Source organism: Oncorhynchus gorbuscha, linkage group LG13, assembly GCF_021184085.1.
Source record: "Oncorhynchus gorbuscha isolate QuinsamMale2020 ecotype Even-year linkage group LG13, OgorEven_v1.0, whole genome shotgun sequence".
Lineage (NCBI taxonomy): Eukaryota > Metazoa > Chordata > Actinopteri > Salmoniformes > Salmonidae > Oncorhynchus > Oncorhynchus gorbuscha.
In genome coordinates, this window is record NC_060185.1 from 80,836,355 (window position 1) to 80,860,737 (window position 24,383).

Consider the following 24,383-nt stretch of genomic DNA (forward strand, 5'->3'; position numbering starts at 1 on the left):
TATTAAAACACATAGCGTGTGTCTATATATGAAAAAATTGGTTGACCAAGATTTTTTTAGTCGTTGACAGCCCTTGTTCTACAGTATCACTCTCAAACAGAGAAATGCTCATGAAACATTAGCTAGCCGCCATTGAAAAAATGTAAGTAGGTTCTAAATGATCGTAACTCTCAAAACCACACATGCTTATGTCAATATGGTTTATACTGGTTTTAGATTGTAAATACCATGTACACCTTAGTTATTTATCAAGACAGCCATATAATTTAGATTGCATAAAGATAGCTCATGTTAGCTGTTATGTTTGTGAATGGGTTATCTAGCTGGCACCACGTCATGGTAACATAACCTATCAAGCAGAAAACAGGTCATATCTGCATCAGACTTCAGTCCTTTTAGGTCCATAACTTCTTTCCTACGATTAAAATTGTTACCTATATTTTCTCAGGTTTTTCACCAAGCTTTATTTAGTGGCTTGGCTGAACTTCTTTTTTTGTCACCTGTATGTGCAAGTGGTGGGGCTGGATGCTTGCCACGCTTCCGAGTGCCACTGCTCAAAGAGGGATTGTGCAGCCCTCCAATTCGAAAGAAAGAGCCGTACCGGCATTTTTGACCAATAGGAAAACTTAACATTTGAATGCAAATTTGTAAGGGCCCAAAGCAATATTTTAGAATATATATTTGTTTGTATAACACTGTCATTCCATTATTCCTGCAGATATACAGTTGAAGTTGGAAGTTTACATACACTTCGGTTGGAGTCATGAAAACTTGTTTTTCAACCACTCCACAAATGCCTTTGCTTGACATCATGGGGAAATCAAAAGAAATTAGCCAAGACCTCAGAAAAGAATTGTATACCTCCACAAGTCTGGTTCATCCTTGGGAGCAATTTCCAAACGCCTGAAGGTACCATATTCATCTGGACCATGGGACCACGCAGCCGTCATACCTGGGGTGGCAGGGTAGCCTAGTGGTTACAGCGTTGGACTAGTAACCGGAAGGTTGCAAGTTCAAATCCCCGAGCTGACAAGGTACAAATCTGTCGTTCTGCCCCCTGAACAGGCAGTTAACCCACTGTTCCTAGGCCGTCATTGAAAATAAGAATAGGTTCTTAACTGACTTGCCTAGTTAAATAAAGCTAAAAAATAAATAAAAATACCGCTTAGGAAAGACATGCGTTCTGTCTCCTCGTGAAAAGTGAAAATCAACCTTGTGAAGATGCTGGAGGAAACAGATACAGAAGTATCTATATCCACAGTAAAAAAAAGAGTCCTATATCGACATAACCTGAAAGGCACTCATCAAGGAAGAAGCCACTGCTCCAAAACCAACATAAAAAAGCCAGGCTACAGTTTGCAACTGCACATGGGGACAAAGATTGTACTTTCTGGTGAAATGTCCTGGCAGCATCATGTTGTGGGGGTGTTTTGCTGCAGGAGGGACTGGTGCACTCCCCAAATCATGAGGATAGGAAAATTATGTTGATATATTGAAGCAACATCTCAAGACATCAGTCAGGAAGTGAAAGCTTGGTCGCAAAGGGGTCTTCAAAATTAACAATGACAAAGCATACTTCCAAAGTTGTGGCAAAATGGCTTAAGGACAACAAAGTCAAGGTATTGGAGTGGCCATCACAAAGCCCTGACCTCAATCCTATAGAAAATGTGTGGGCAGAACTGAAAAAGCGTGTGCGAGCAAGGAGGCCTACATACCTGACTCAGTTACACTAGCTCTGTCAGGAGGAATAGGCCAAAATTCACCCAACTTATTGTGGGAAGCTTGTGGAAGGCTATCCGAAACAATTTTGAGGCAATGCTACCAAATACGAATTGAGTGTATGTAAACTTCTGACCCACTGGGAATGTGATGAAAGAAATTAAAGCTGAAATCAATTATTTTCTCTACTATTATTCTGACATTTCACATTCTTAAAATAAAGTGGTGATCCTAACTGACCTAAGACAGGGAATAATTATTAGGATTTTAAATGTCAGGAATTGTTAAAAACTGAGTTTAAATGTATTTGGCTAAGGGGTATGAAAACTTCCAACTTCAACTGTATTATGTACATTTTATGACATAATAATGCACAAATTCTACGTAATGCTCCTTTAATGATTACACTGAGATGACGCCGGAGGGGCTAGCTGCCGTTTTATGGGCTCCGAACCAACCGTGCTATTTTGTTAGTTTTTTCACATTGTTTGTAACTTATTTTGTACATAATGTTGCTGCTACTGTCTCTTATGACCGAAAAGATCTTCTGGACATCAGAACAGCAATTACTCACCTTGAACTGGACAAATAACTTTTCTTTAATTTGTCGGACGAGAGGGATTTACTCCAGACCCCTGACAAGGCCTTCATCCCCATCATTCGCTGGAGAAAGAGATGGAGATATTGCGGAAGGAGGTCGTGGTGCCTTGGAAGGATCCAGTTATTTTTGGCAATCTGCTTTTACCATCGGTACTATTAGCTAACGTACAATCATTGGATAATAAAGTGGACGAACTACCAGCATCTATATTTCACCAACGGGACGTTAAAAACTGTTATATCTTATGTTTTACCTAGTTGTGGCTGAAAGACGACATGAATAACATAAAGCTGTCGGGTTATACACTGTATCTGGTAAAACAAGGGTCTATGTATATTTGTAAACAACAGCTGGTGCATGATATATCAGGAAGTCTCAAGGTTTTGCTCACCTGAGGTAGAGTATCTCATGATAAGCTGTAGACAACACTATATACCAAGAGTTTTCATCTAGATTCTTCATTGCTGTCTATTTACCACCACATACCGATGCTGGCACTAAGACTGCACTCAATGAACTGTGTACGGCCATAAGGCATTTGATATAGTAAGACTGGATTTTATTTATAAATGTCTGGATTTTTTCAATTTCGGTAATTCTCTTATAAAATTAGTAAAAATAATGTATAGCAACCCCAGGTGTAAAATAGTAAATAACAGCTTCTTCTCAGAGTTTTGTATTGTCAAGAGGAGTTACACAAGGGTGTCCGCTGTCCCCATATCTATTCATTTTGGCCATTGAAATGCTAGATCCATTAACAACATTAGCTTAAAAACAAAGGTGTCCGTGTATGCCAATGACTCAAGTTTTATATTAAGTACGCAAGCTAGATACCGGCAATGTCTTATTGAAAATTTAGATAGATTTTAGTCCAGAGTGTACAGAAAAGTTAAGTATGATGTAGTACAATGTGTACAATATTACGTATTGGATCTTTAAAAAATACAACTTTTACATTACCCTGCAGTTTACCTATAAAATGGGCTGGTGGTGAAGTAGACGTACTTGGTTTTTATATGACAAAATATATAAATTAGCTCTTCACAATGAATTTCAATAGAAAACTTGTCAAAATAGACAAGATCCTGCAACCATGGAGAGGTAAATACCTGTCTATTTATGGAAACATCACCCTGATTAACTCCTTAGTCATATATCAGTTTGCTCACTTACATATGGCGCTGCCTACTCCTGATTCGTTTTTCAAATCATATGAACAAGAAATATTTTGCTTTATCTGGGACGCTAAATAAGACTAAATGAAACGTGCCTATCTATTAAAGGAATATGAATTGGGTGGGTTGAGATTATTAAATATAAAAGCACTGAACCACCCTATAAAAGCTTCACTTATTCAAATGTTTTACTTGAAGCCTAAATGATTCTCAAGTAGATTACTAAGAAAAGCTCATCCATTGTTTAAAAATTGCCTCTTTGCCTTTGTTCAGATTACCATGTCTCATTTTCAATTAATTGAAAAGGATACTTTTCAAAGTATCTATCTTTTTCAAACAAGCATTGTAGAGCTGGCTACAATTTCAATTTCACCCCCCTGAAAAGATAGAACAATATTATGGCTGAACTCAAATGTGCTGGTTGATAAAATACCTGTATTTATGGGAAAGATGTTTGAAAATGGTATATTGTTCTTAAATGATATTGTAACATGGAATGGTATAGATATCCTTCATGGAGTTATCACGGGAAGGTCTGCTCAATCCAAGAGTACAACCAATTGATTACAGCATTACCCCAAAAATGCTGGAGGCAGGTGGCAGTGCAGGGAGGTAGGGAACTGGCCTGTCTGCCCAATATAAAGGATCAAAGCTGGTGGGGGAATAAGAATAGCATATATAGGAAAGTATACCAGTTTCATTTGAGGACCAGACTGTGCCATACTGATTGCAAAATAGTTGGGAATAGATTTTTGATCTACCGATTCCATGGTACACGGTGTATGCGTTTATTTATAAAACAATGCAAGATTCAAGACTTCATGCTTTTCAGCTAAAATTATTATATAAAATTCTTCCTGAATGTTGAATATTTGGGGCATAAAATCATCGAAGCTCTGCAGATTTTGTTGCGAGGATACAGAATCAATAGACCATTTATTTTGGTATTGCCCTCAGGTAGCCTGTTTCTGGTCTCAGGTTCAGGAATGGCTGAGCATAGCATTGATCTAAAATGGACCCTATAAATAGTACTGTTAGGAGATCTGTAGAGACCGGTTCAGTCAATTACTAATATAATAATACTCTTATTAAAAGTATTTATCTTCAACTCGCAATCTGTGGATTCGATTAGATTGAAGTTGTACGTTAAACATCACAGCATAGTTGAAATATATGTTTTGCATAGAAAGCTGAAGTGGGTGGCCAGCAGAGATAGATGGGACGGGCTGAGGGAAGCTGAAGGTTGGGATGTGGAATTGAAGAGAGGTGGGAGTGGAGTTGCTAGGCAGGAGACAGAATGATGGTCAAGGATAAACGCTTTTTTAAAGTCTAAATAAAACATAATAAAAAGTATGTTTGAATGACTCTGCGGGGCAGTGTTTTTACAACTAATGCCGGTTTGCCTGAGGTTGATGTTGTGAAGGTGTTTGTACACATGCATATACACACACTCTCATTCAAATGAACACATACAAAAACACACACATACATGTAATAGTGCCAGACATGCACACAAACATATAGAGTTGGCATTGATTTTAGTTGTCCTTCATGTCTTTAAAAAAAATATATACATTTTTTTTGCATTGTTGTTTGCAGTTTTCTTCTGTATTTTTTCTCTTTAGTTCATTCTCTTGGTTATTGGTGCATTGGGGGGGGGATCTTCGGGGTGGGGAATTGTGGGAGGGTCTCGAATGATTGAGGGACAGGTATTGGGGTTCATGTTTTTTGGCCTGGTGTGAGATCTGTTAAAGTGCCCTTGAGCAGGACATTGATCGTGGATGCTTCTGTGTGTCGCTCAGAATGGGAGTCTGTTGGATGACTGGCATGGTGTAGTTGTTGAGCGGCTTCACTGCAAGTATATTGTATGTTTCGGATATTCAATAAAATTATTATTTTTTAAAATAGGGTAGAGCTGCCGCATTCAAGGAGCTGGACTCTAACCCGGAAGCTTATAAGAAATCCAGCTATGCCCTCTGATGAACCATCAAACAGGCAAAGCATCAATATAGGACTAGGATCGAGTCTTCCTACACCGGCTCCGACACCCGTCGGATGTGGCAGGGCTTGCAAACTATTGCAGACTACGAAGGGAAGCACAGCCATGAGCTGCCCAGTGACACAAACCTACCAGACAAGCTGAATTACTTCTATGCTCGTTTTGAAGCAAGTAACACTGAAACATGCATGAGAACATCAGCTGTTCCGGACGACTGTGTGGTCATGATATTCGTAGCCGATGCGAGTAAGACCTTTAAACAGGTCAACATTTACAAGGCCGGATTACCAAGTTCTGTACTCCAAGCATCCGATGACCAACTGGCAAGTGTCTTCACTGACATTTTCAACCTCTCCCTGTCTGAGTCTGTAATACTAACATGTTTCATGCAGGCCACCATAGTCCCTGTGCCCAAGAACACTAAGGTATCCTGCCTAAATGACAAACAACCAGTAGCACTCACGTCTGTAACCATGAAGTGCTTTGAAAGGCTGGTCATGGCTCAAATCAACACCATTATCCCAGAAACCCTAGACCCACTCCAATTTGCATACTGCCACAACAGATCCACAGATTATGCAATCTCTATTGCACTTTACAAAAGTAACACCTATGTGAGAATGTTATTCATTGACTAAAGGTCAACGTTCAACACCATAGTGCATTCAAAGCTCATCACTAACCTAAGGACCCTGGGACTGCAACCCCCCTCTGCACCTGGATCCTGACAGGCCGTCCCCAGGTGGTAAGGGTAGGTAACAACACATACACCACGTTGGTCCTCAACACGCAGGCCCCTCAGGGCCATCAGTAAGTTTTCAGATGACACAACAGTGGTAGGCCTGATCAACGACTAGACAGCCTATGGGGAGGAGGTCAGAGACCTGGCTGTGTGGTGCCAGGACAACAACCTCTCCCTCAATGTGATCAAGACAAAGGAAAGTATTGTGGACTACATGAAAAGGAGGACCGAGCATGCCCCCATTCTCATCGACAGTATTGCAGTGGAGCAGGTTGAGAGCTTCAAGTTCCTTAGTGTCCACATCACCAACAAACTAACATGGTCCAAGCACACCAAGACAGTTGTGAAGAGGGCATGACAAACCTATTCCCCCTCAGGAGACTGAAAAGATTTGGCATGGGTCCTCAGATCTACAGCTGCACCGTCGAGAGCACCCTGACTGGTTGCATCGCAGCCTGGTATGGCAACTGCTCGGCCTCTGACCGCAAGGCACTGCAAAGGGTAGAATGTACGGCCCAGTACATCACTGGGGCTAAGCTTCCTGCCTTCCAGGACCTCCATACCAGGAGGTGTCAGTGGAAGGCCCTAAAAATTGTCAAAGACTCCAGCTACCCTAGTCATAGACTGATCTCTCTTCTACCGCACGGCAAGCGGTACCGGAGCTCCAAGTCTAGGTCCAACAGCTTCTACCCCCCAAGCCGTAAGACTCCTGAACAGCTAATCAAATGGCTACCCAGACTATTTGCATTGCCCCCCCCCCTTTACGCTGCTACTACTCTCTGTTTATTATCTATGCATAGTCACTTTAATAAATCTACCTACATATTACACATTACCTCAATTACCTCGACTAACTGGTGCCCCCGCACATTGACTCTGTACCGGTACCCCCTTTATATTTTATATTCCCCTTTATATTTTACTGCTGCTCTTTAATTATTTGTTACTTTTTAAAACTTTTCTTAACTGCATTGTTGGTGAAGTGCTTTTAAGTAAGCATTTCACTGTAAGGACTCCACCTATTTTATTTGGCGCATGTGACAAATTAAATTTGCTCCAATTTTCTTTAAATTACAGGACTTTTCTGAATAGCTGTGCTATTGAGTCCTGCACTCTCTTTGTATCATCTGTGGTCAGGCCTTGTCAAATACCAGGACAAAGAGTTCTGCAGTGTTGGGATCTGCACCCACTTAGAGCAGCCTGCATCCTGAGCTTTTCATACAGCACCAAGGCTTTTAGTCTCACAGACAATATGAAGGTAGAAGGACTGGAGATGGAGGTTTCATGATGGCTGCAACAAAACCCATTGAAGTTGTACTACAGAGCACTGCTCCCTTTGTGTTTTTGTCAGCTACAAGAAAGTACAAAAGCTCTTGCATCAAATCGCTGTCTCCCCACATACACTTTAGCAGAAGACTTTGCACTTACACTGTAATGCAACATCCTTTCAGACAAACTACCATTGCAAATGGAATCATGATAGGGAAAGGAAATCAAAGGAAATCCATTAAAAGGCATGACCCCCTGTGGTTCCTGTCAGCGTTCATCTCTTCATCTCTCCTGGTGGTGTGAGTCGTCCAGACAGTTTGCTCTCTCTCTGTGTGAGATGTTATTTGCATCCTCATCTCAGCTCTGACAGGTTATCACAGGTGTCTGTAATTATCTCTGGCCCTCTCTCTGGCCTTATCAAATGTCAAATATATGATTTAAGATTTTGTTAAATAATGACAAAGCTGTAAAACATTATCCTAAATACAAATCATCAACTTAGTGAATACCATTGGTGTTTAAACTCATGAACAATATGGACACAGATATAAAAAAAAAAATCATACTATACTCTATATGAATCATTTGTGAAAAAGCCATTCATGTATAAATTACCAAAGTTATGATAGATTGCCAGAAGAGTTTCTATGAATTACCATTAGTGACACAGCAGCAGGTCTCAGCTGGGCAGCCAGTTTAGAGACATGCCAGGACTTGGAATCACCATCATTACACGGTCATTCTACCTGGTTGCTGGCTACACTTACTGTAATTTACTCTGTGTAAGAGGCTCTGCTACATGACTGGAAGGTAAGCAAATGAGCCTGAATTCCCTCTCCTCCAGCCAGCCAGTCTGTCACAGGAGCCTTGGGAGCCCCTCAGCAGCCCAATGAGCAGCATGTCATTAATCTTCCCATACTCCCTCATGTCCCCCTTGTGCCCCCCGGAACTTCAGCGGTGACACAGGGACAGGTTTGTATCGCCTCTTGCTGGGCTGCTGCATCATATAGTCTACCACTGCAAACACCAACACTACCATGCCACCTCAACCCAACAACACATAACCCCACCACATACCACTCAACTACCATGTCACCTCAACCCAACAACACATAACCCCACCACATACCACTCAACTACCATGTCACCTCAACCCAACAACACATAACCCCACCACATACCACTCAACTAACATGTCACTTCAACCCAACAACACATAACCCCACCACATACCACTCAACTACCATGTCACCTCAACCCAACAACACATAACCCCACCACATACCACTCAACTACCATGCCACCTCAACCCAACAACACATAACCCCACCACATACCACTCAACTACCATGTCATCTCAACCCAACAACACATAACCCCACCACATACCACTCAACTACCATGCCACCTCAACCCAACAACACATAACCCCACCACATACCACTCAACTACCATGTCATCTCAACCCAACAACACATAACCCCACCACATACCACTCAACTACCATGTCATCTCAACCCAACAACACATAACCCCACCACATACCACTCAACTACCATGTCACCCCAACCCAACAACACATAACCCCACCACATACCACTCAACTACCATGTCACCTCAACCCAACAACACATAACCCCACCACATACCACTCAACTACCATGTCATCTCAACCCAACAACACCAGAAGGGGTGACAAAGGCAGTCTTGTCCTGACAAGCCGAATGCCATAACAGAAAGCGATGCCTACCCTCTACCAAACATAAATGACATACTGGAATCTCTGGCAGGAGCATCCATCTTTAGTAATCTGGATCTGAACAGTGGCTATTGGCAGGTGTCAATGGATCCCGCTAGTCAGGACAAGACTGCCTTTGTCACCCCTTCTGGTTTGTACTCCTTCAAAGTCATGCCTTTTGGTTTGAAGAATGCTCCAGCAACCTTCCAACGGTTGATGGAGACTGTCCTGGGAGATCTGAGGGGTAGAAATTGTCTCGTGTATTTGGATGACATCATAATCTACTCCTCCTCTGTTGCGGATCATCTGCAAGACATTCAGTCCGTCTCCGACAGACTAAAGGCTGCAGGTTTGACCTTGAACTTGAAGAAGTGTCGTTTCTGTCTGCCAGAACTCAAGTTCCTTGGTCATGTGGTTAATGCTGAAGGCATCCATGCAGATCCAGCCAAAGTTGCAGCCGTGCAGGAATTCCCCATTCCCACATCCCTCAAGGCTGTTCAGCGGTTTCTGGGTATGGCTGGATGGTACCACAGGTTTGTGCCTGATTTTTCAAAGGTAGCTGAACCTCTCAACCACCTTAAGAAGAAAGGTGTGAAATTCCAATGGACCCCTGCATGCCAAGGTGCATTTGAAGCACTCAAAAACAGTCTAATTACTCCTCCAGTGCTTGGACATCCTAACCTGAATGCTCATTTCATTGTGTACACGGATGCAAGTCAAACAGGACTTGGAGCAGTCTTGGCTCAACAAACAGGACTTGGAACAGAAGAAGTTCTTGCCTATGCAAGTCGCACCCTTAATTCAGCCGAAAGGAATTATTCAACGACTGAAAGGGAGTGCCTCGCTGTGGTCTGGGCTTTGGAGAAATGGAGCTACTACTTGGAGGCAAAGATCTTCACCGTTGTCACAGACCATGCTGCTCTGCAGTGGGTTCTGGCATCAGGCAAGACCAACAGCCGTCTTATTCGCTGGTCTATCAGACTGCAGAAGTTTGACTTCATCATTGAGTATCGCAAAGGAAAACTGAACGTTGTACCAGATGCCCTTTCTCGGATTACAGAGACTGCCAATGTTTGTCCTCCCTTGTGCAGTACTTATACTACCGCTAAATGTCTGGATGATTCCTTTCCTCTGGATGATGAGAGTGTATGGAGAGCACAGCAGAAGGATGCTGCCATCATGGCGATCCACAAGAGTCTGTCTGAAGAAGACTCCAAGAGTCACTTCAATGATAAGTATAGCATAATTCAGGATAAAGTGTATCGAAAAACTCCAAGAGGAGATGGAATACACAGCACGCATTATCGCGTCTTCATTCCCTCTACATTGTGTGACCAGATAATCCAAGCTTATCATGACAATCCCATGAGTGGCCATCTTGGAGTTTTTAAAACTTATCGAAGACTACAAGAGGTGGTTTACTGGCCAGGCATGTGGGTTGATACCCGGAAGTTTGTACAGCAGTGTGAAGTCTGCCAGAAATACAAACCAGACATTGGCAGACCTGCCGGGAAAATGCAGCAGACTGTGGTGAACCATCCAAATGAAATGTTGGGAATTGACCTCATGGGACCTTTTCCTCCCAGCCGGGGACACGGAATGAATTTTTATTGGTGGTAGTGGACTACTACACACACTGGGTGGAGTTGTTTCCCCTCCGCAAAGCTACTGCATCAGCCATTGCTCTAATTTTGCGAAGGAGGTTTTACCAGATTTGGAATTCCAGACCAAATCCTCTCTGACCGAGGTCCGCAGTTCATATCAGGAATCTACAAAGAGCTCTGTACCTACTGGGGTGTAATTGCCAAGTTGACCACAGCCTATCATCCTCAGACCAACCTGACCGAGAGGGTAAACCGAACCCTGAAGGGGATGATTGCTTCATTCGTGGGGGATCAGCACACAAGGTGGGATCAGCATCTCCCTGAATTTCGCTTTGCACTGAACTCTGCCGTGCAGGAGACTTCTGGGGTCACTCCCGCCGAACTCCACCTGGGAAGACCACTAAAAGGTCCGATGGACAGGGTCTTGCAAAGTTCGAATGTTTCACCTAACTGCCCAGCATTTGATGCCGTACAACACCACCACACCTTGCTAGCCAGAGTGGAGGCCAGCAAAACCAAAGCCAAACAACGACAGCTGAGAAACTATGACAAACATAGACGAGATGTGTGTTTTCCACCCCAGTCTCGTGTCTGGGTACGTTCACATCATCTGTCAAAGGCGTCTAAGAAGTTCACTGCCAAGCTAGCTTCGAGATGGAAAGGTCCATACCGTGTAGTGCAGCAGTTGGGACCAGTGAACTACTTGGTCTGTTTGGAGGACACTGGGGAAGATGTCAGGACAGTGCATGTTGTTGACCTAAAGCCCTGCTACCCTACGGCAGAAGAGCTGGATCGCAGGCAAAAGCAACACCTGCAGGACCTCTTCGTGGAGGACTCGGATGAGGAGGACTTCCCTGGTTTTGTGTAGCAGGAACATGAACCTGTCAATGCCTGCATCCTCTCTGTTTCTACAGGCATTGTTTTTTCATGGGGGGAGTGTGGCGAAATCTGCTCGGAGCCTTCACCGTGCGCTGCCACTTTAAGAGCGCATGAGCAGTAAGGAAGGTGGAAATAAAGAGAGCTTGTTCAGCTGTTTGGGGAGGAGCTCTTGCGAGGAGCGACAGTTTGATTGTGTGTGCTGCAGAAGTTTTGTTTGTTTTCAGCGTTTGAAGTTTATAAAGTATTTAACTCGATCATCGGTGTGATCGCTTTAGATCGTGGTTGTTTTTGTTTGGGACCGCGCCCGTTATGGATCGCATGGATTAGCAGCAACATTGTTGCGAAGCTTAAACCAACAAACCATCGGACAGTCAGACACCGGCAGGCCTGAAGACCACAGCTAAGATTGATCTTTTTCTCTCTCTTTCTCTTCGCTCTCATTCCAGTGCTTTACCCTGCAACAGACTCTCTATTTGTTAAATGCACTGCCCATTGAAGTTCATTAGAGCTGGACTATTATTTCCCTGCCAGAAGTATTTGGATGGACATTTTAGTAGGTTACTTGCAAGCTGTATATTATGTGAACTGTTGAGGTGGGGTGTACTAATGACATGTGGCCGTGAAGACTGTGGACATTTTTAAGGCCTTTGTTGTGTCGATGAACACCCCCCACATTCATACCCTCTGCACTCACCCACTAGAAAATAATACAGATTATTGCAAATCCTATATTGATGACTGGGTTCGTTCTTGTATGAAGTTGCTGTTGAATTGCTCTGCCATTATTAGTATTAGTATTATTGTATGAGGTATTCTTGTTTGGGTTACCCCTGTGCTGTGATGTGGGTTTTATATGGTGTGTATTCTTTTTTCTCTCCACTGGCTATCTGGTAAACAGGCTACACTCTAGGCAGTCTCTTCTGCTGATGTGTGTGGGTCTGGTAGTGGTACTCTCTCTATTCTACTCTTTTCCTTTTGGCAGGGTTAATACCTGCCTGGCGCCCGAACAAAATCTTTCTTTACCCCTCTCTTAAGAAATACCGCTACAACATAACCCCACCACATACCACTCAACTACCATGTCACCTCAACCCAACAACACATAACCCCACCACATACCACTCAACTACCATGTCATCTCAACCCAACAACACATAACCCCACCACATACCACTCAACTACCATGTCATCTCAACCCAACAACACATAACCCCACCACATACCACTCAACTACCATGTCATCTCAACCCAACAACACATAACCCCACCACATACCACTCAACTACCATGTCATCTCAACCCAACAACACATAACCCCACCACATACCACTCAACTACCATGTCATCTCAACCCAACAACACATACCCCAACTACCATGTCACCACATACCACTCAACTACCATGTCATCTCAACCCAACAACACATAACCCCACCACATACCACTCAACTACCATGTCATCTCAACCCAACAACACATAACCCCACCACATACCACTCAACTACCATGTCACCTCAACCCAACAACACATAACCCCACCACATACCACTCAACTACTGTAACAGCAGGTTTGGAACATCCACATATAGCAGAAACGCCATTCCAGTCCCCCCCTTATTCCTCCCTCGTGCCTCCTGAACCTTAAGTGCTGACATGAGGACGGCTCATCTCTCCTCCCGCTGGGCTGCCTAATGCATCACATACCACTCTAATGCATCATACCACCACCACCACACACACACACACACACACACACAATATAACCCAACAGTTTCAGCCTTACAACACATAAACCACAACACGTTCCATTCAACTGCAAATACTAAGGGTTTCTAGCATCCACACATCGCAGAAATGCCACTTCAGCCCTGACACAATGTAGACTCACCTTCATAATTTCCTCACTATCGGAAATGTCCCATCCCTCAAACTAGATAGAGCAGAATTTCTGAAGACCAGAACACTTCAGCACACACTCTTCTGTCAATCAGCCCTCCACACAGGCTCTTAATGGCCCCTCAGCATCACTCCATCTGTCCTGTATTTGAGATGTGAAAAGCTTCTCTCTCTGTTGATGTGCTGTTAATAGTTGTGATGAGTGTAATGATCCTCCCCTGGGGTGCTGTACTGTGCTGAGGGGTTTTTAGGAGGACCTTCCTGTTGCTGTACTGAGGGGTTTTAGAAGGATCCTCCTGGGTGCTGTACTGTACTGAGGGGTTTTAGGAGGATCCTCCTGGGTGCTGTACTGTACTGAGGGGTTTTAGGAGGATCTTCCTGGGTGCTGTACTGTACTGCAGGGTTTTAGGAGGACCTTCCTGTTGCTGTACTGTACTGAGGGGTTTTAGGAGGATCCTCCTGGGTGCTGTACTGTACTGAGGGGTTTTAGGAGGATCCTCCTGGGTTCTGCTGTTCTCCACTGACTTCATGTCACTGAACACAGGTATTACAGAGGGGAGGTAATTGTATCCACAAATCAGCTGACGGCTCAAATCAAATCAAACTGTATTTGTCACATGCGCCGAATACAACAAGTGTAGACCTTACTGTGAAATGCTTACTTACAAGCCATTAACCAACTTTGATTTTCAAGAAGATTTAAGAAAATATTTACCAAATAAACTAAAGAAAAAAATAATAAAAGGTAACACAATAAAATAACAATAACAAGGCTATATACAGGGGATACCGGTACCGAGTCAGTGTGCAGGGGTACAGGTTAGTTTGTACATAGATAATAAACAGCGAGTAGCAGTAGTGCACAACACAAATGGGGGGGTCAATGTAAATAGTCACGTGGCCATTTGATTCATTGTTCAGCAGTCTTATGGCTTGGGAGTAACTTTTTGGTCCTAGACTTGGTGCTCCTGTACTGCTTGCCATGCAGTTGCAGAGAAAACAGTCTATGACTTGGGTGACTGGAGTCTATGACAATTTTATGGGCTTTCCTCTGACACCAACGAACTATCATGGTCCAAACACACCAATACAGGTTTATAGTGGCCCCACGGCTTTATGGGCTGTATTTCAGGGCCTGGTGGGGGAGGCTGTCGGGCGTTTTGATGTATTGGGGGGCCTCAGAGCTGTTAGAGGAAATGTTGCTTGTTATGAATGAACCACACTGGAACTCAACCCAACGAATCAAGCTCTACTCTTCATCTGTCAATGACAGAGCACCTGCCCTCTATGCAAACTAAGTCTTCCTATTAGAAGTTTTTGGCTAATCTGGAATGAGGAGATAAGTTCAGCAGCTTTCTTTAGTTCCTGAATTGTATTTCTGTCAGATTTGCTGGTTTGTAGGCCCACTTCAAACGCTGGTTCATTTTGGAACACTTCGTCACCTTAACTGAACGGAAAGTGATTCATATGTTTACTGGACATGAATAGCCTTGAAAGTCTTGACCTTTATAAGGAGTGAAGACAAGTTCTGTAAGCTTGTAACAGAGAGATGGACCGTGACCATGATGTTTTAGTCATCTGTTACACTTTGCTTCCCTCTGAACTGAAAGAAGAGGTCAGAGTGTCTGAAGCAGTGAGTTTATATACAGCATTGGCCTGAAGCAGCTCCGTGGGAGAGAATCAGCTCGTCTTAACCTCACAGACAACAGCCGGCATGCATGCTTCTCCCCTCTGAACCCTGTATTTTCTCCCCCGGGGTCATGGACATGTCATTGGGGAAGAGTGTGTGGACTGGGTGAAAAGCCAAAGAACATCGCTGTGCATTTTTCCAGAACTCTTTTCTGCTACCTCAGTCTCTGATAAGAGCAACAAATGAACGTCCTTTGAACCTCACTCCCCATCTCCTCCCTCTCTCTTTCCTGCCCCCAATAGTACAAGACAGTAGTCAGTGAGGCAGAGAACAGTGAGGATTAATTGTGTTCTGTAGGTACAGAGGGCATCAGCAGCGGCCTGCTATTTTGGGCCCTGGTGAGCCTCCATATGCTGGATGAAATCTGTTCCTCCTCTCCTGGCTTGTTAGCTTTAGCGTGTTAGCGTGCTCACTGACCAGCAGTTGCAGTGAGACAAGACAGGACTGGGCCACTCTCCAGGAGTACCACAGAGCAGTGCAGCTCAGCCCAGCCAGCAGAACCAACAGGCAACCCCCAGTTCCCATATCACACCCCCACAACCTAATGAATCGTTCTGGGAACCTTTAACAGACCCAATTCTGTTTGCCCGGAGGCAGCAGAGCCACCAGGCAGCCCTTCAGCATCCTGGGCCGTTAGTCTCTGCTTTGGAGCCGTTGTCTGAAATAGCCTTTGACTATCTCTGAGACACAGAGCCTTGCAGGATCCTCTCCTCTCATCATTAAAGGAAAATCACTGCTCTAAAGATGAACTCGCCTGCTCCTTCTTATATAGAATTAGCCTATTCTGTTTGAATGCAAATCTTTATTTATGCATGATTGTGCTGGATAATTAAGTTGTGTGTGTGTGTGTGTGTGTGTGTGTGTGTGTGTGTGTGTGTGTGTGTGTGTGTGTGTGTGTGTGTGTGTGTGTGTGTGTGTGTGTGTGTGTGTGTGTGTGTGTGTGTGTGTGTGTGTGTGTGTGTGTGTGTGTGTGTGTGCGTGCAATTTTTTTTACCAATACACTTTCACACACTTTCACACTCTAACATATATCCTTTTCAAATCAATTTTATTGGTCACATACAATAGTTTAGCAGATGTTATTGCGGGTGTATCGAAATGCTTGTATACACAAACACTTTCTGGGCAAACAATGTAAGAAATGATACATAAAAGAAAACAAATCCTGCAAAGTTTCCCAAGAGCTAGAAGTGAGGCAGCCCTCTCTGTCGGCGACATGTAATGAGTCATTGTGTTTGCAAATTTCAGATATCTAGCCTGTACATCTTATTTATCAACAGCTAGTTTGTTCAGGCTACATGATATACAAGCATCACTGAACTAATAGGGCTAGTTTACTAGTGTGTCCTCTGTATTGTCTGTCACGCCCTGACCTTAGTATTCTTTGTTTTCTTTATTATTTTGGTTAGGTCAGGGTGTGACATGGGTGATGCATGTGTTTTTTTTGTACTGTCTGTGGGTTTTGTATGTTTATGGGAGTGTATACTATCTAGGTGTTTATGTATGTCTATGGTTGCCTAGATTGGTTCTCAATTAGAGGCAGCTGTTTGTCGTTGTCTCTGATAGAGAACCATATTTAGGCATCCATCTTCTTTGGGTATTTCGTGGGTTATTGTCTATGTGTTAGTTGCCTGTGTCTGCACTACATATTTAGCTTCAGTTTCTCGGTCACTTTGGATTTTTCTTTTTCCTTGTTTTGGAAGATAACGTGAGCCGGGTGCGCCAATCTCCTTGCGGAGATGGTGCAAAATCCATCAACACGGTCGGTCCCTGGGATTGGGCTGGCCAACACGATTCGATTTGCTTGGAAGGAAAAGGAGTTGGAGCCTTTAGGACGGGAAACTTTTGGAAGGACAATCTTGATGGGGATTCTAAAGCTGACGGTGAAGGACGTATTTTGCTTCCAAGGCAACTTGTTGGAGGGAGCATACGACGTAGCACTACATAAAGAAGAGAAACACGATGATATCCTGAGAAGGGCAAGAGCAGTGGAGGTGAGAGGCCGATGTGCCACTATGAAATAACAAGCCTGGCGAGGAACAACTTTATGGTTGTAACTGTCAACATTTACAACCCATCCGTTAAGGACGAGGAGGTGAGGGCCTTTCTGGGGAGATACATGGATAACATCTCCTCAGCAAGGCACCTCAAAGACTCCCTTGGGTTTTGGAATGGGAGGAGAGGCTTCCAGGCCCTCCTCAGGGAGGACCCAAAGGGACATGGTGACTACCTCCATCCTCCTGCTATGTTCTCCCTGGGGGCTGACAGGGGGACGTTGTTTTATGCACGTCAGCCCCCATTTTGCAGGCGCTGTATGGCCTACGGCCACATCCTCGCCTCGTGCAGGACAAGAAAGTGCAGATTTTGTGGAATTTTGCAAAGGATTGTGACGAGCCTAAGGAGTGCCACGGGTGTGGCTCGTCAGCACACCTGTGGCGGGGGTGCCCGGCTCGTCAGAGGCCATACGCGTCTGCGGCTGGGGGGGGGGGGCAGAAGCGGGGGATGGGGGAAGAAGAGGGGTGGAAGGAAGCACGCCTCATGACCAGAGTACAGGCCCAGAGGGGAAGGCCGCAAGGAAGGAGGAGGAGCAAGAAGCGGCGGATGGAAGAGTGAAGGAAACGGAAGGCACGGGAGTAGGAGAACCAGGAAAAGCGGCGGAAGAAGGCAAGTGAGTGGAGGAGCATGAGAGAGAAGAAAGCGAGGGAGGAGTGGTGAAGAAGGAGACAGTGGAAGAGCAAGTGGAGTGGGGGGAAAGTGCCCTGGTGGAAGAGATGAGGGGTATGGTGGAGGAGCTGGCGGGGGGGAGGGTGGTATATCTCCACTGCCGCCATCACCAAAGAAGAGAGTGAAGAGGAGGGTGCGATTGGCCGACAGTGAGAGGGAGGGGATGGCCAAGAGAGCGATGGGGGTGGGAGAAACCGCTGGGTTGCTGCTGGTTTTCCCAGGCTCTCAACTTCTGTTGGGTGGGGACCCACCTAACAAGGCCCAGGGTACAGGAGGAGGTGGGGAGTTTTTTGTTTGGGGACTCAGCCTCCCCCTATTTTTTTCCAAACCAGCTGCAGTGCTGGGGAGGGGGAGGAGTGTGGGGGTATACCCAGGGTGCAGGGCACCCCGGTGCAAAACACTATTCCTGCATCCTGGGTTGGTGAGATGGAAGAAGAGGGAGGGACGTCGGGAGTACGGATGGTGTTCTCACCGGTAGATATGGAGCAGGGGAGCATCGGGTGAGTCTCCTGTTAGTTTTTTTCTGTCTGGGTTTAGTATTTGAGTGAAATTTTTGATGTTTTTATTTTATTATTTCATGGGGTCTGATTTGACTTTTGTTAGTTTAAATGTAAGGGGTTTAAGGGATTTTGTTAAGAGGAGGGCGGTAATTTAGTTATTTGGAGGGTGTGGGGTTTGATTTTTGTTTTTTACAGGAGGTTCACCTGAGGGATGGAGGGGATGTTAGTAGGTTTAAGAGGGAGTGGAACAAGGGGGAGTCGGTTTGGGATATTGGGGGGGTGCACTCATCGGGGGTAGGAATTTTGTGTGGGCACAGGGAGGTAAAAGTGGAGGGTTCTTTTGTGGTAATGCAGGGGAGGGATATGGGGGTGGATGTCACGATAAGGGATTGTAAATTTAGATTAGTGGTGGTGTATGGGCCACAGGTGGCGGCAGACAGTGGACTTTCTGGCGCCCCTGTGCGCCACAAATAGGAAATTAGTGATAGGGGGATAGCAGTGCAGGCGCCATCACCGGGCTACTGGCTTGCCATGGTCTGGTTGATGGTGGCCTGCACACTACTCCGAAAATGGCCGGTCCTACATGCCGCAACTCCAGGGGGGTTGCGCGGAGGCTCGACTATATTTTTGTATCCAGGTCTTTGGCTAAGTTATTTGGGCGGCTGTTGCCTGTTTTCTTTTCAGATCACGACGGGGTGCTCCTGCAGGTGGGGTCGGCAGTCTGCCTCTTCGGTAGGGGGTACTGGAAGTTAGATCGGGATGTGCTGGAGGAGCAGGCTTTTGTTGACACGTTTTTTGGTTTCTTTTCTCCATGCGCGAGGGGGTGTTAGAGTGGTGGGAATTAGTTAAGGTGAGTATTAGGGCTTTTATAATAGGGTATTGCAAGAGGAAAAAAAGGGAGGAGAGGAGGGAGGTGGATCGTATCCAAAGGTTAATCGAACTCGAGTACGAGGCAGGCAACCTCGGCAGGTAGTTTGACTGGGAAAGATCCGCAACCCTAAAGGCGCAGCTTAGGGAGCTGCAGGCTCGAGCTTTCCTGGAGCGTGCGCATATTGGCTTTCTAGAACACAATGAGACTTGTTCCGCTATGTTCTTTAAGTCGGTTAGGGCCAGACAGAGTAGGAAGGTAATGCATGGCGTTAGGGAAGAAAATGGTAGTATAGTTAGAAAACCAAAGGAAATGGTCAGGGTGATAACTGACCATTTCCAAGGTTTATTTAAGGAAAGGGAAATAGATGTAGAGCAGGGAAATGTGTTTTTAGAACACTTGTCCAGGCGGTTGCCGGAGGACATTAGAGAAGTGATGGAGGCCCAGATCTCACTAGAAGAGGTTGAGAGCGCTCTTAGGAGGATGGGAAAAGGGAAGGTGCCTGGGATGGATGGGCTGCCGGCTGAGTTTTATCTCAAGTTTTGGGGTATACTTGGACCAGTGGTCCTCGAAGTCTTGAAGGCCATCCTTGAGACGGGGGTCCCGGGGGATCAATGGCTGTTGGTGTGCTGTCACTTCTATATAAGAAGGGGGAAGTAACAGACCTTGGCAACTGGCGGCCGTTGACCATGCTGTGCGTAGATTACAAGCTACTTGCAAAGGTTTTAGCAGACCAGTTGCGCACAGCCCTTCCCTACGTCGCCCATGAGGATCAGACGTGCGGGGTAGAGGGCCGCTCTATTAGATGGAACCTACAGTTAATCAGGGACTCCATCGCTTGGGTTGAAGATAGAGGCCTGCCTTTAATGGTAGCAGCGCTAGATCAGACGAAAGCCTTTGATCGTGTGAATAGATATTTTCTATTCAGAGTGTTAGGTCGATTAGGATTTGGGGAGAAGTTCATAGGATAGATCTGTACATTATATGTCGGAGCGGGGTGCCGAGTTAGTGTAAATAGTCACTTTGGTGACGTTTTTGACCTCTCGTCTGGGGTCAGGCAGGGGTGCCCACTCTCGGCTCTCCTCTTCATTCTGTACATGGAGCCTCTGGGGGCTGCCATTAGGGCAGACACAGGGGTGGAAGGCTTGTTGATCCCTGGAAGTGGTGGGCTGCGTGTTAAGATGACGCAGTACGCCAACGACACTTCCTTGCTGCTGTGCAAGGACTCGTGCCTGACAAGGTCCCTTGCCATCATTGGGGATTTCACCCGAGCGTCTGGAGCGGTTCTGAACCATGCAAAGTCTTCCGTTAAGTTTTTCGGAAGATGCTGCGGTAGGACCGATGTGCCCGGGGGGTTATCTCTCTGTGAGGTGGCCCTGAGGATTCTCAGGGTCCATTTGGAGACCTCCGGCTCAGCAACGCTGAACTGGAACATGGGTATCGCAGTGGTACAGAGGAAGCTAGCGATGTGGAAGGCTAGGTCTTTGTCTTTTATGGACAAGGTCCTGGTCCTAAAGGTGGATGTGTTGCCGTCTCTTTTGTATTTGGCGTACATCTACCCATTGCCGGCTTGTCTGAGGAGGCCTCTAGTGAGGCTTGTGTTTCAGTTCATGTGGGGTGGCAGGTACGAGTGGGTCGCCAGGGCACGCATGCTCTGTCCCATCGGGGAGGGAGGTAGGGGGTACCACATTTCCCCCTCAAGCTGGACACAATTTTTGTTTCTTTCTTGTTAACTTAGCTTGCTCATCCAGTGATACACCCGTCCGGTTACCTCCTGCGGGTGTTCTTCTCGTATCAGGCGAGAAGCGTAATGGTGTGGTCTAACACGGGTCCTCGGGCGGAACAGCTGCCGTGGCACTTTGGCCATGCGGCCAAGTAGCTGCGTGCGCACCCTGAGGTTGAAGTTGCCCAAGTAGGTTTAGATCACAGGCACCTGTACGAGGAGGTCAGACAGGCAGGGAGTCCGGCGCCTGTAGTGGGCATCTCGGCAGTGGTCTGGGAGGGAGTGCAGGCGCGGGGCCTGGACAACAGGCTCAAGGACCTGAATTGGTTGAGCCTCCACAAGTGCTTTCCGGTATGTTCCATCATGTACCGGCATAGTTTGCCGCAATCCCCCACCTGTCCAAGATCCTCTTGTGGCAGGGAGGAGACTGTGCGCCATGTCTTTTGGGACTGTGCCTTTACCGGAGTAGTATGGGCTAGGGCACGGGTGTTGATAGGTTTAGTAAGAGGGGATTTTGTATTGACGTGGGCCAGGTTAGAGAGGGGTGTAGGGAGAGCGAGAGGGACGGATAGGGACAGGTTTCTGCTCTGGCTTCTCATGAGTCTCTTTAAACGGGGGCTGTGAGAAGCCAGGCAGAACATGGTGAAGACCGGGAAAGATTGGGGGGTGGAAGGGATAGTGAGGAGGGTGGAAGGAGATTTCAGGGGGAGGATGAAGAGGGAGGAGAGGAAGTGGGGGCAGCATGCTGCCCAGGAGAGGTGGAAGGGGGGTTTAGGGCTGGGTGTCATTTAGATTTGTAAGGGGATAGATTAGGGAAAGGTAGTTTGTAGGATGCTCCCCAGGGGTTTTGTTTGGGGTTTTTGTTTAGTTAAATTAAAATACCATTATTGGAGTATGAATGAAAATTATGAGTTGTAAAGAATGAATGGTATTGAATGTAATAAATTATTATTTTCTAAAAATATTTTTATTTTTTATTTAGCTTCACGGTTATTTTGTATTAGTTTGTTTAGTGTCTGTCTTTATTAAAGTATCATGTATTCATATCATGCTGCGCCTTGGTCTCCTCCATTCAACGAACGTGACATTGTCCTTGACTTGCACACTAAAGATAGGCTTATGGCTGTCTCAAGATATATGGAATCAGTCGTAGAAATACTGAGTGATATACTTTATATTAGTAACTCCAGTAATTCATCCCAAAAATATGTGTGTGTTGATTCTGCACGTCTATGACTCTCTGTGTTACCTCATTCTCCGGCCTACTCTCTTTGCTGGAACACAGTTGGCCACCAGCTAAATTATCGATCTCCATTAAGGCCAGAGTAGCGAGTGGGTGTGATGGTGCTGATTTATCAGTAAAGGAGGAAACGGCAGAGGAAGAGCCTCCTGACTGATGGAGGCGGGACGCACAGACAATGTCTGGGGCTGATGATGTCGCTCTGGGGGTCACGGAGACGTCTTGATTAAAGAGATTTAGGATGCTGATGAAAAAACATCCACAGTCGACAGAAAAAAAAGCTACCGCGAAATTGGACTCTGAAGGAGGATTTGAAACTCCACCCAAAACAATTGTGCTCCATTAGGAGGGTCAAACAATCTCTGTTCAATGTTAGGTTCTAATTCTCAGAGTAGAAAACTCTACGGACACTATGAAAGCTGAGCCAAGTTTATTCTTTCCAGAGGGTCAATACAGCTGCATTAGATAAAATAATTTTCACACAAGCACTTATATTTAACCCTTCCTCCCAGGCTGAGTCTCCCCCTACACATCTGTACAAACATTGTATCTTCACTGCTAGGCAGAACACTAAGTGATACGGGCCATAAACGTTTATTTCTCCCTTAACGTGACCTGACCTGATCTCGACCCCCCTTCATCACTAATCCTTGGCTCTCTCCCCTTATCAATGCCTGCCACATGTGATCGCTTTCCCTGATACATTACCCTATATTTCATATTCTCAGAACCCAACATCATACAAACTAATCCTCCACCTCACTCATCATCACTGTTTTATAACATAGTTCTTAGGTCTTGATTCTGTCCCTCAGCCATAACTGAACGTTGAGCATTACAGTATAGTAAGCTACAAATTAATGCATCTTCTCAGTTTTAAAGGATACTGTCTGTTTAAATTCAGTACACATACATACATGATGGAAAATCCAAGCCCAGTTACAATAACCGAATGAGTTAAAACATCCATGATCAAATTTTCCAAGGCCTAGTTGAATTATTGAATCAAATCAAATCTATGTTTATTGCTCGCGTACACAGATTTGGAGGTGTATTAGCAGGTTCAGTCAAATGCTTATGTTACTAGCTCCAACAGTGCAGTAGACTGTCTTGTACATACAATTCACTAGTTGCATTTAATATCAAGGGATGCTTATTTTAGCACACAACAGATCAAAGTACTCAATAGAGCTACTCTGGTCTTAAGTAGAGCCACATAGATCTCTATATAACTACAGCTGCTGGATCTAATGTGCTCCATGTGTTCCCGCTCTAGCATAGATTAGTAATGTAGACCTACACTGTAATTTGTCCTCTAAAATGTTCTCTGTCAAGTTATTAACCAAGAGTTCTCCACTAAGAGTTTTAGTGAGTTTGTGGGAAATTAGCTACAGCATCTGGCACTGGAGTATACCTATACATTATCTATCTGAGTAGACCTATACATTATCTATCTGAGTAGACATATACATTATCTATCTGATTAGTGCTATACATTATCTATCTGAGTAGACATATACATTATCTATCTGAGTAGACCAAAACATGATCTATCTGATTAGAGCTATACCTTATCTATTTGAGTAGACATATACATTATCTATCTGAGTAGACCTATACATGATCTATCTGAGTATACCTATACATTATCTATCTGAGTATACCTATACATTATCTATCTGGGTATACCTATACATTATCTGAGTATACCTATATATTATCTATCTGAGTATACCTATACAGAATCTGAGTAGACCTATACATTATCTGGGTAGACCTATACATTATCTATCTGGGTAGACCTATACATTATCTATCTGAGTAGATACTCCAGAGAATTTTCCCCTTTTAAGCATGGGTCAATAATGTGGACCTACTCAGTCATTGTCCTCTAAAACAGCGGTGGGTAACTCCAGTCCTCGAGGGCCTGATTGGTGTCACATTTTTTCTCCATCACTAGCAAACACAGCTGATTAATCAAATTGCATTGTAAACTGAAGATCATGATTAGGTGAT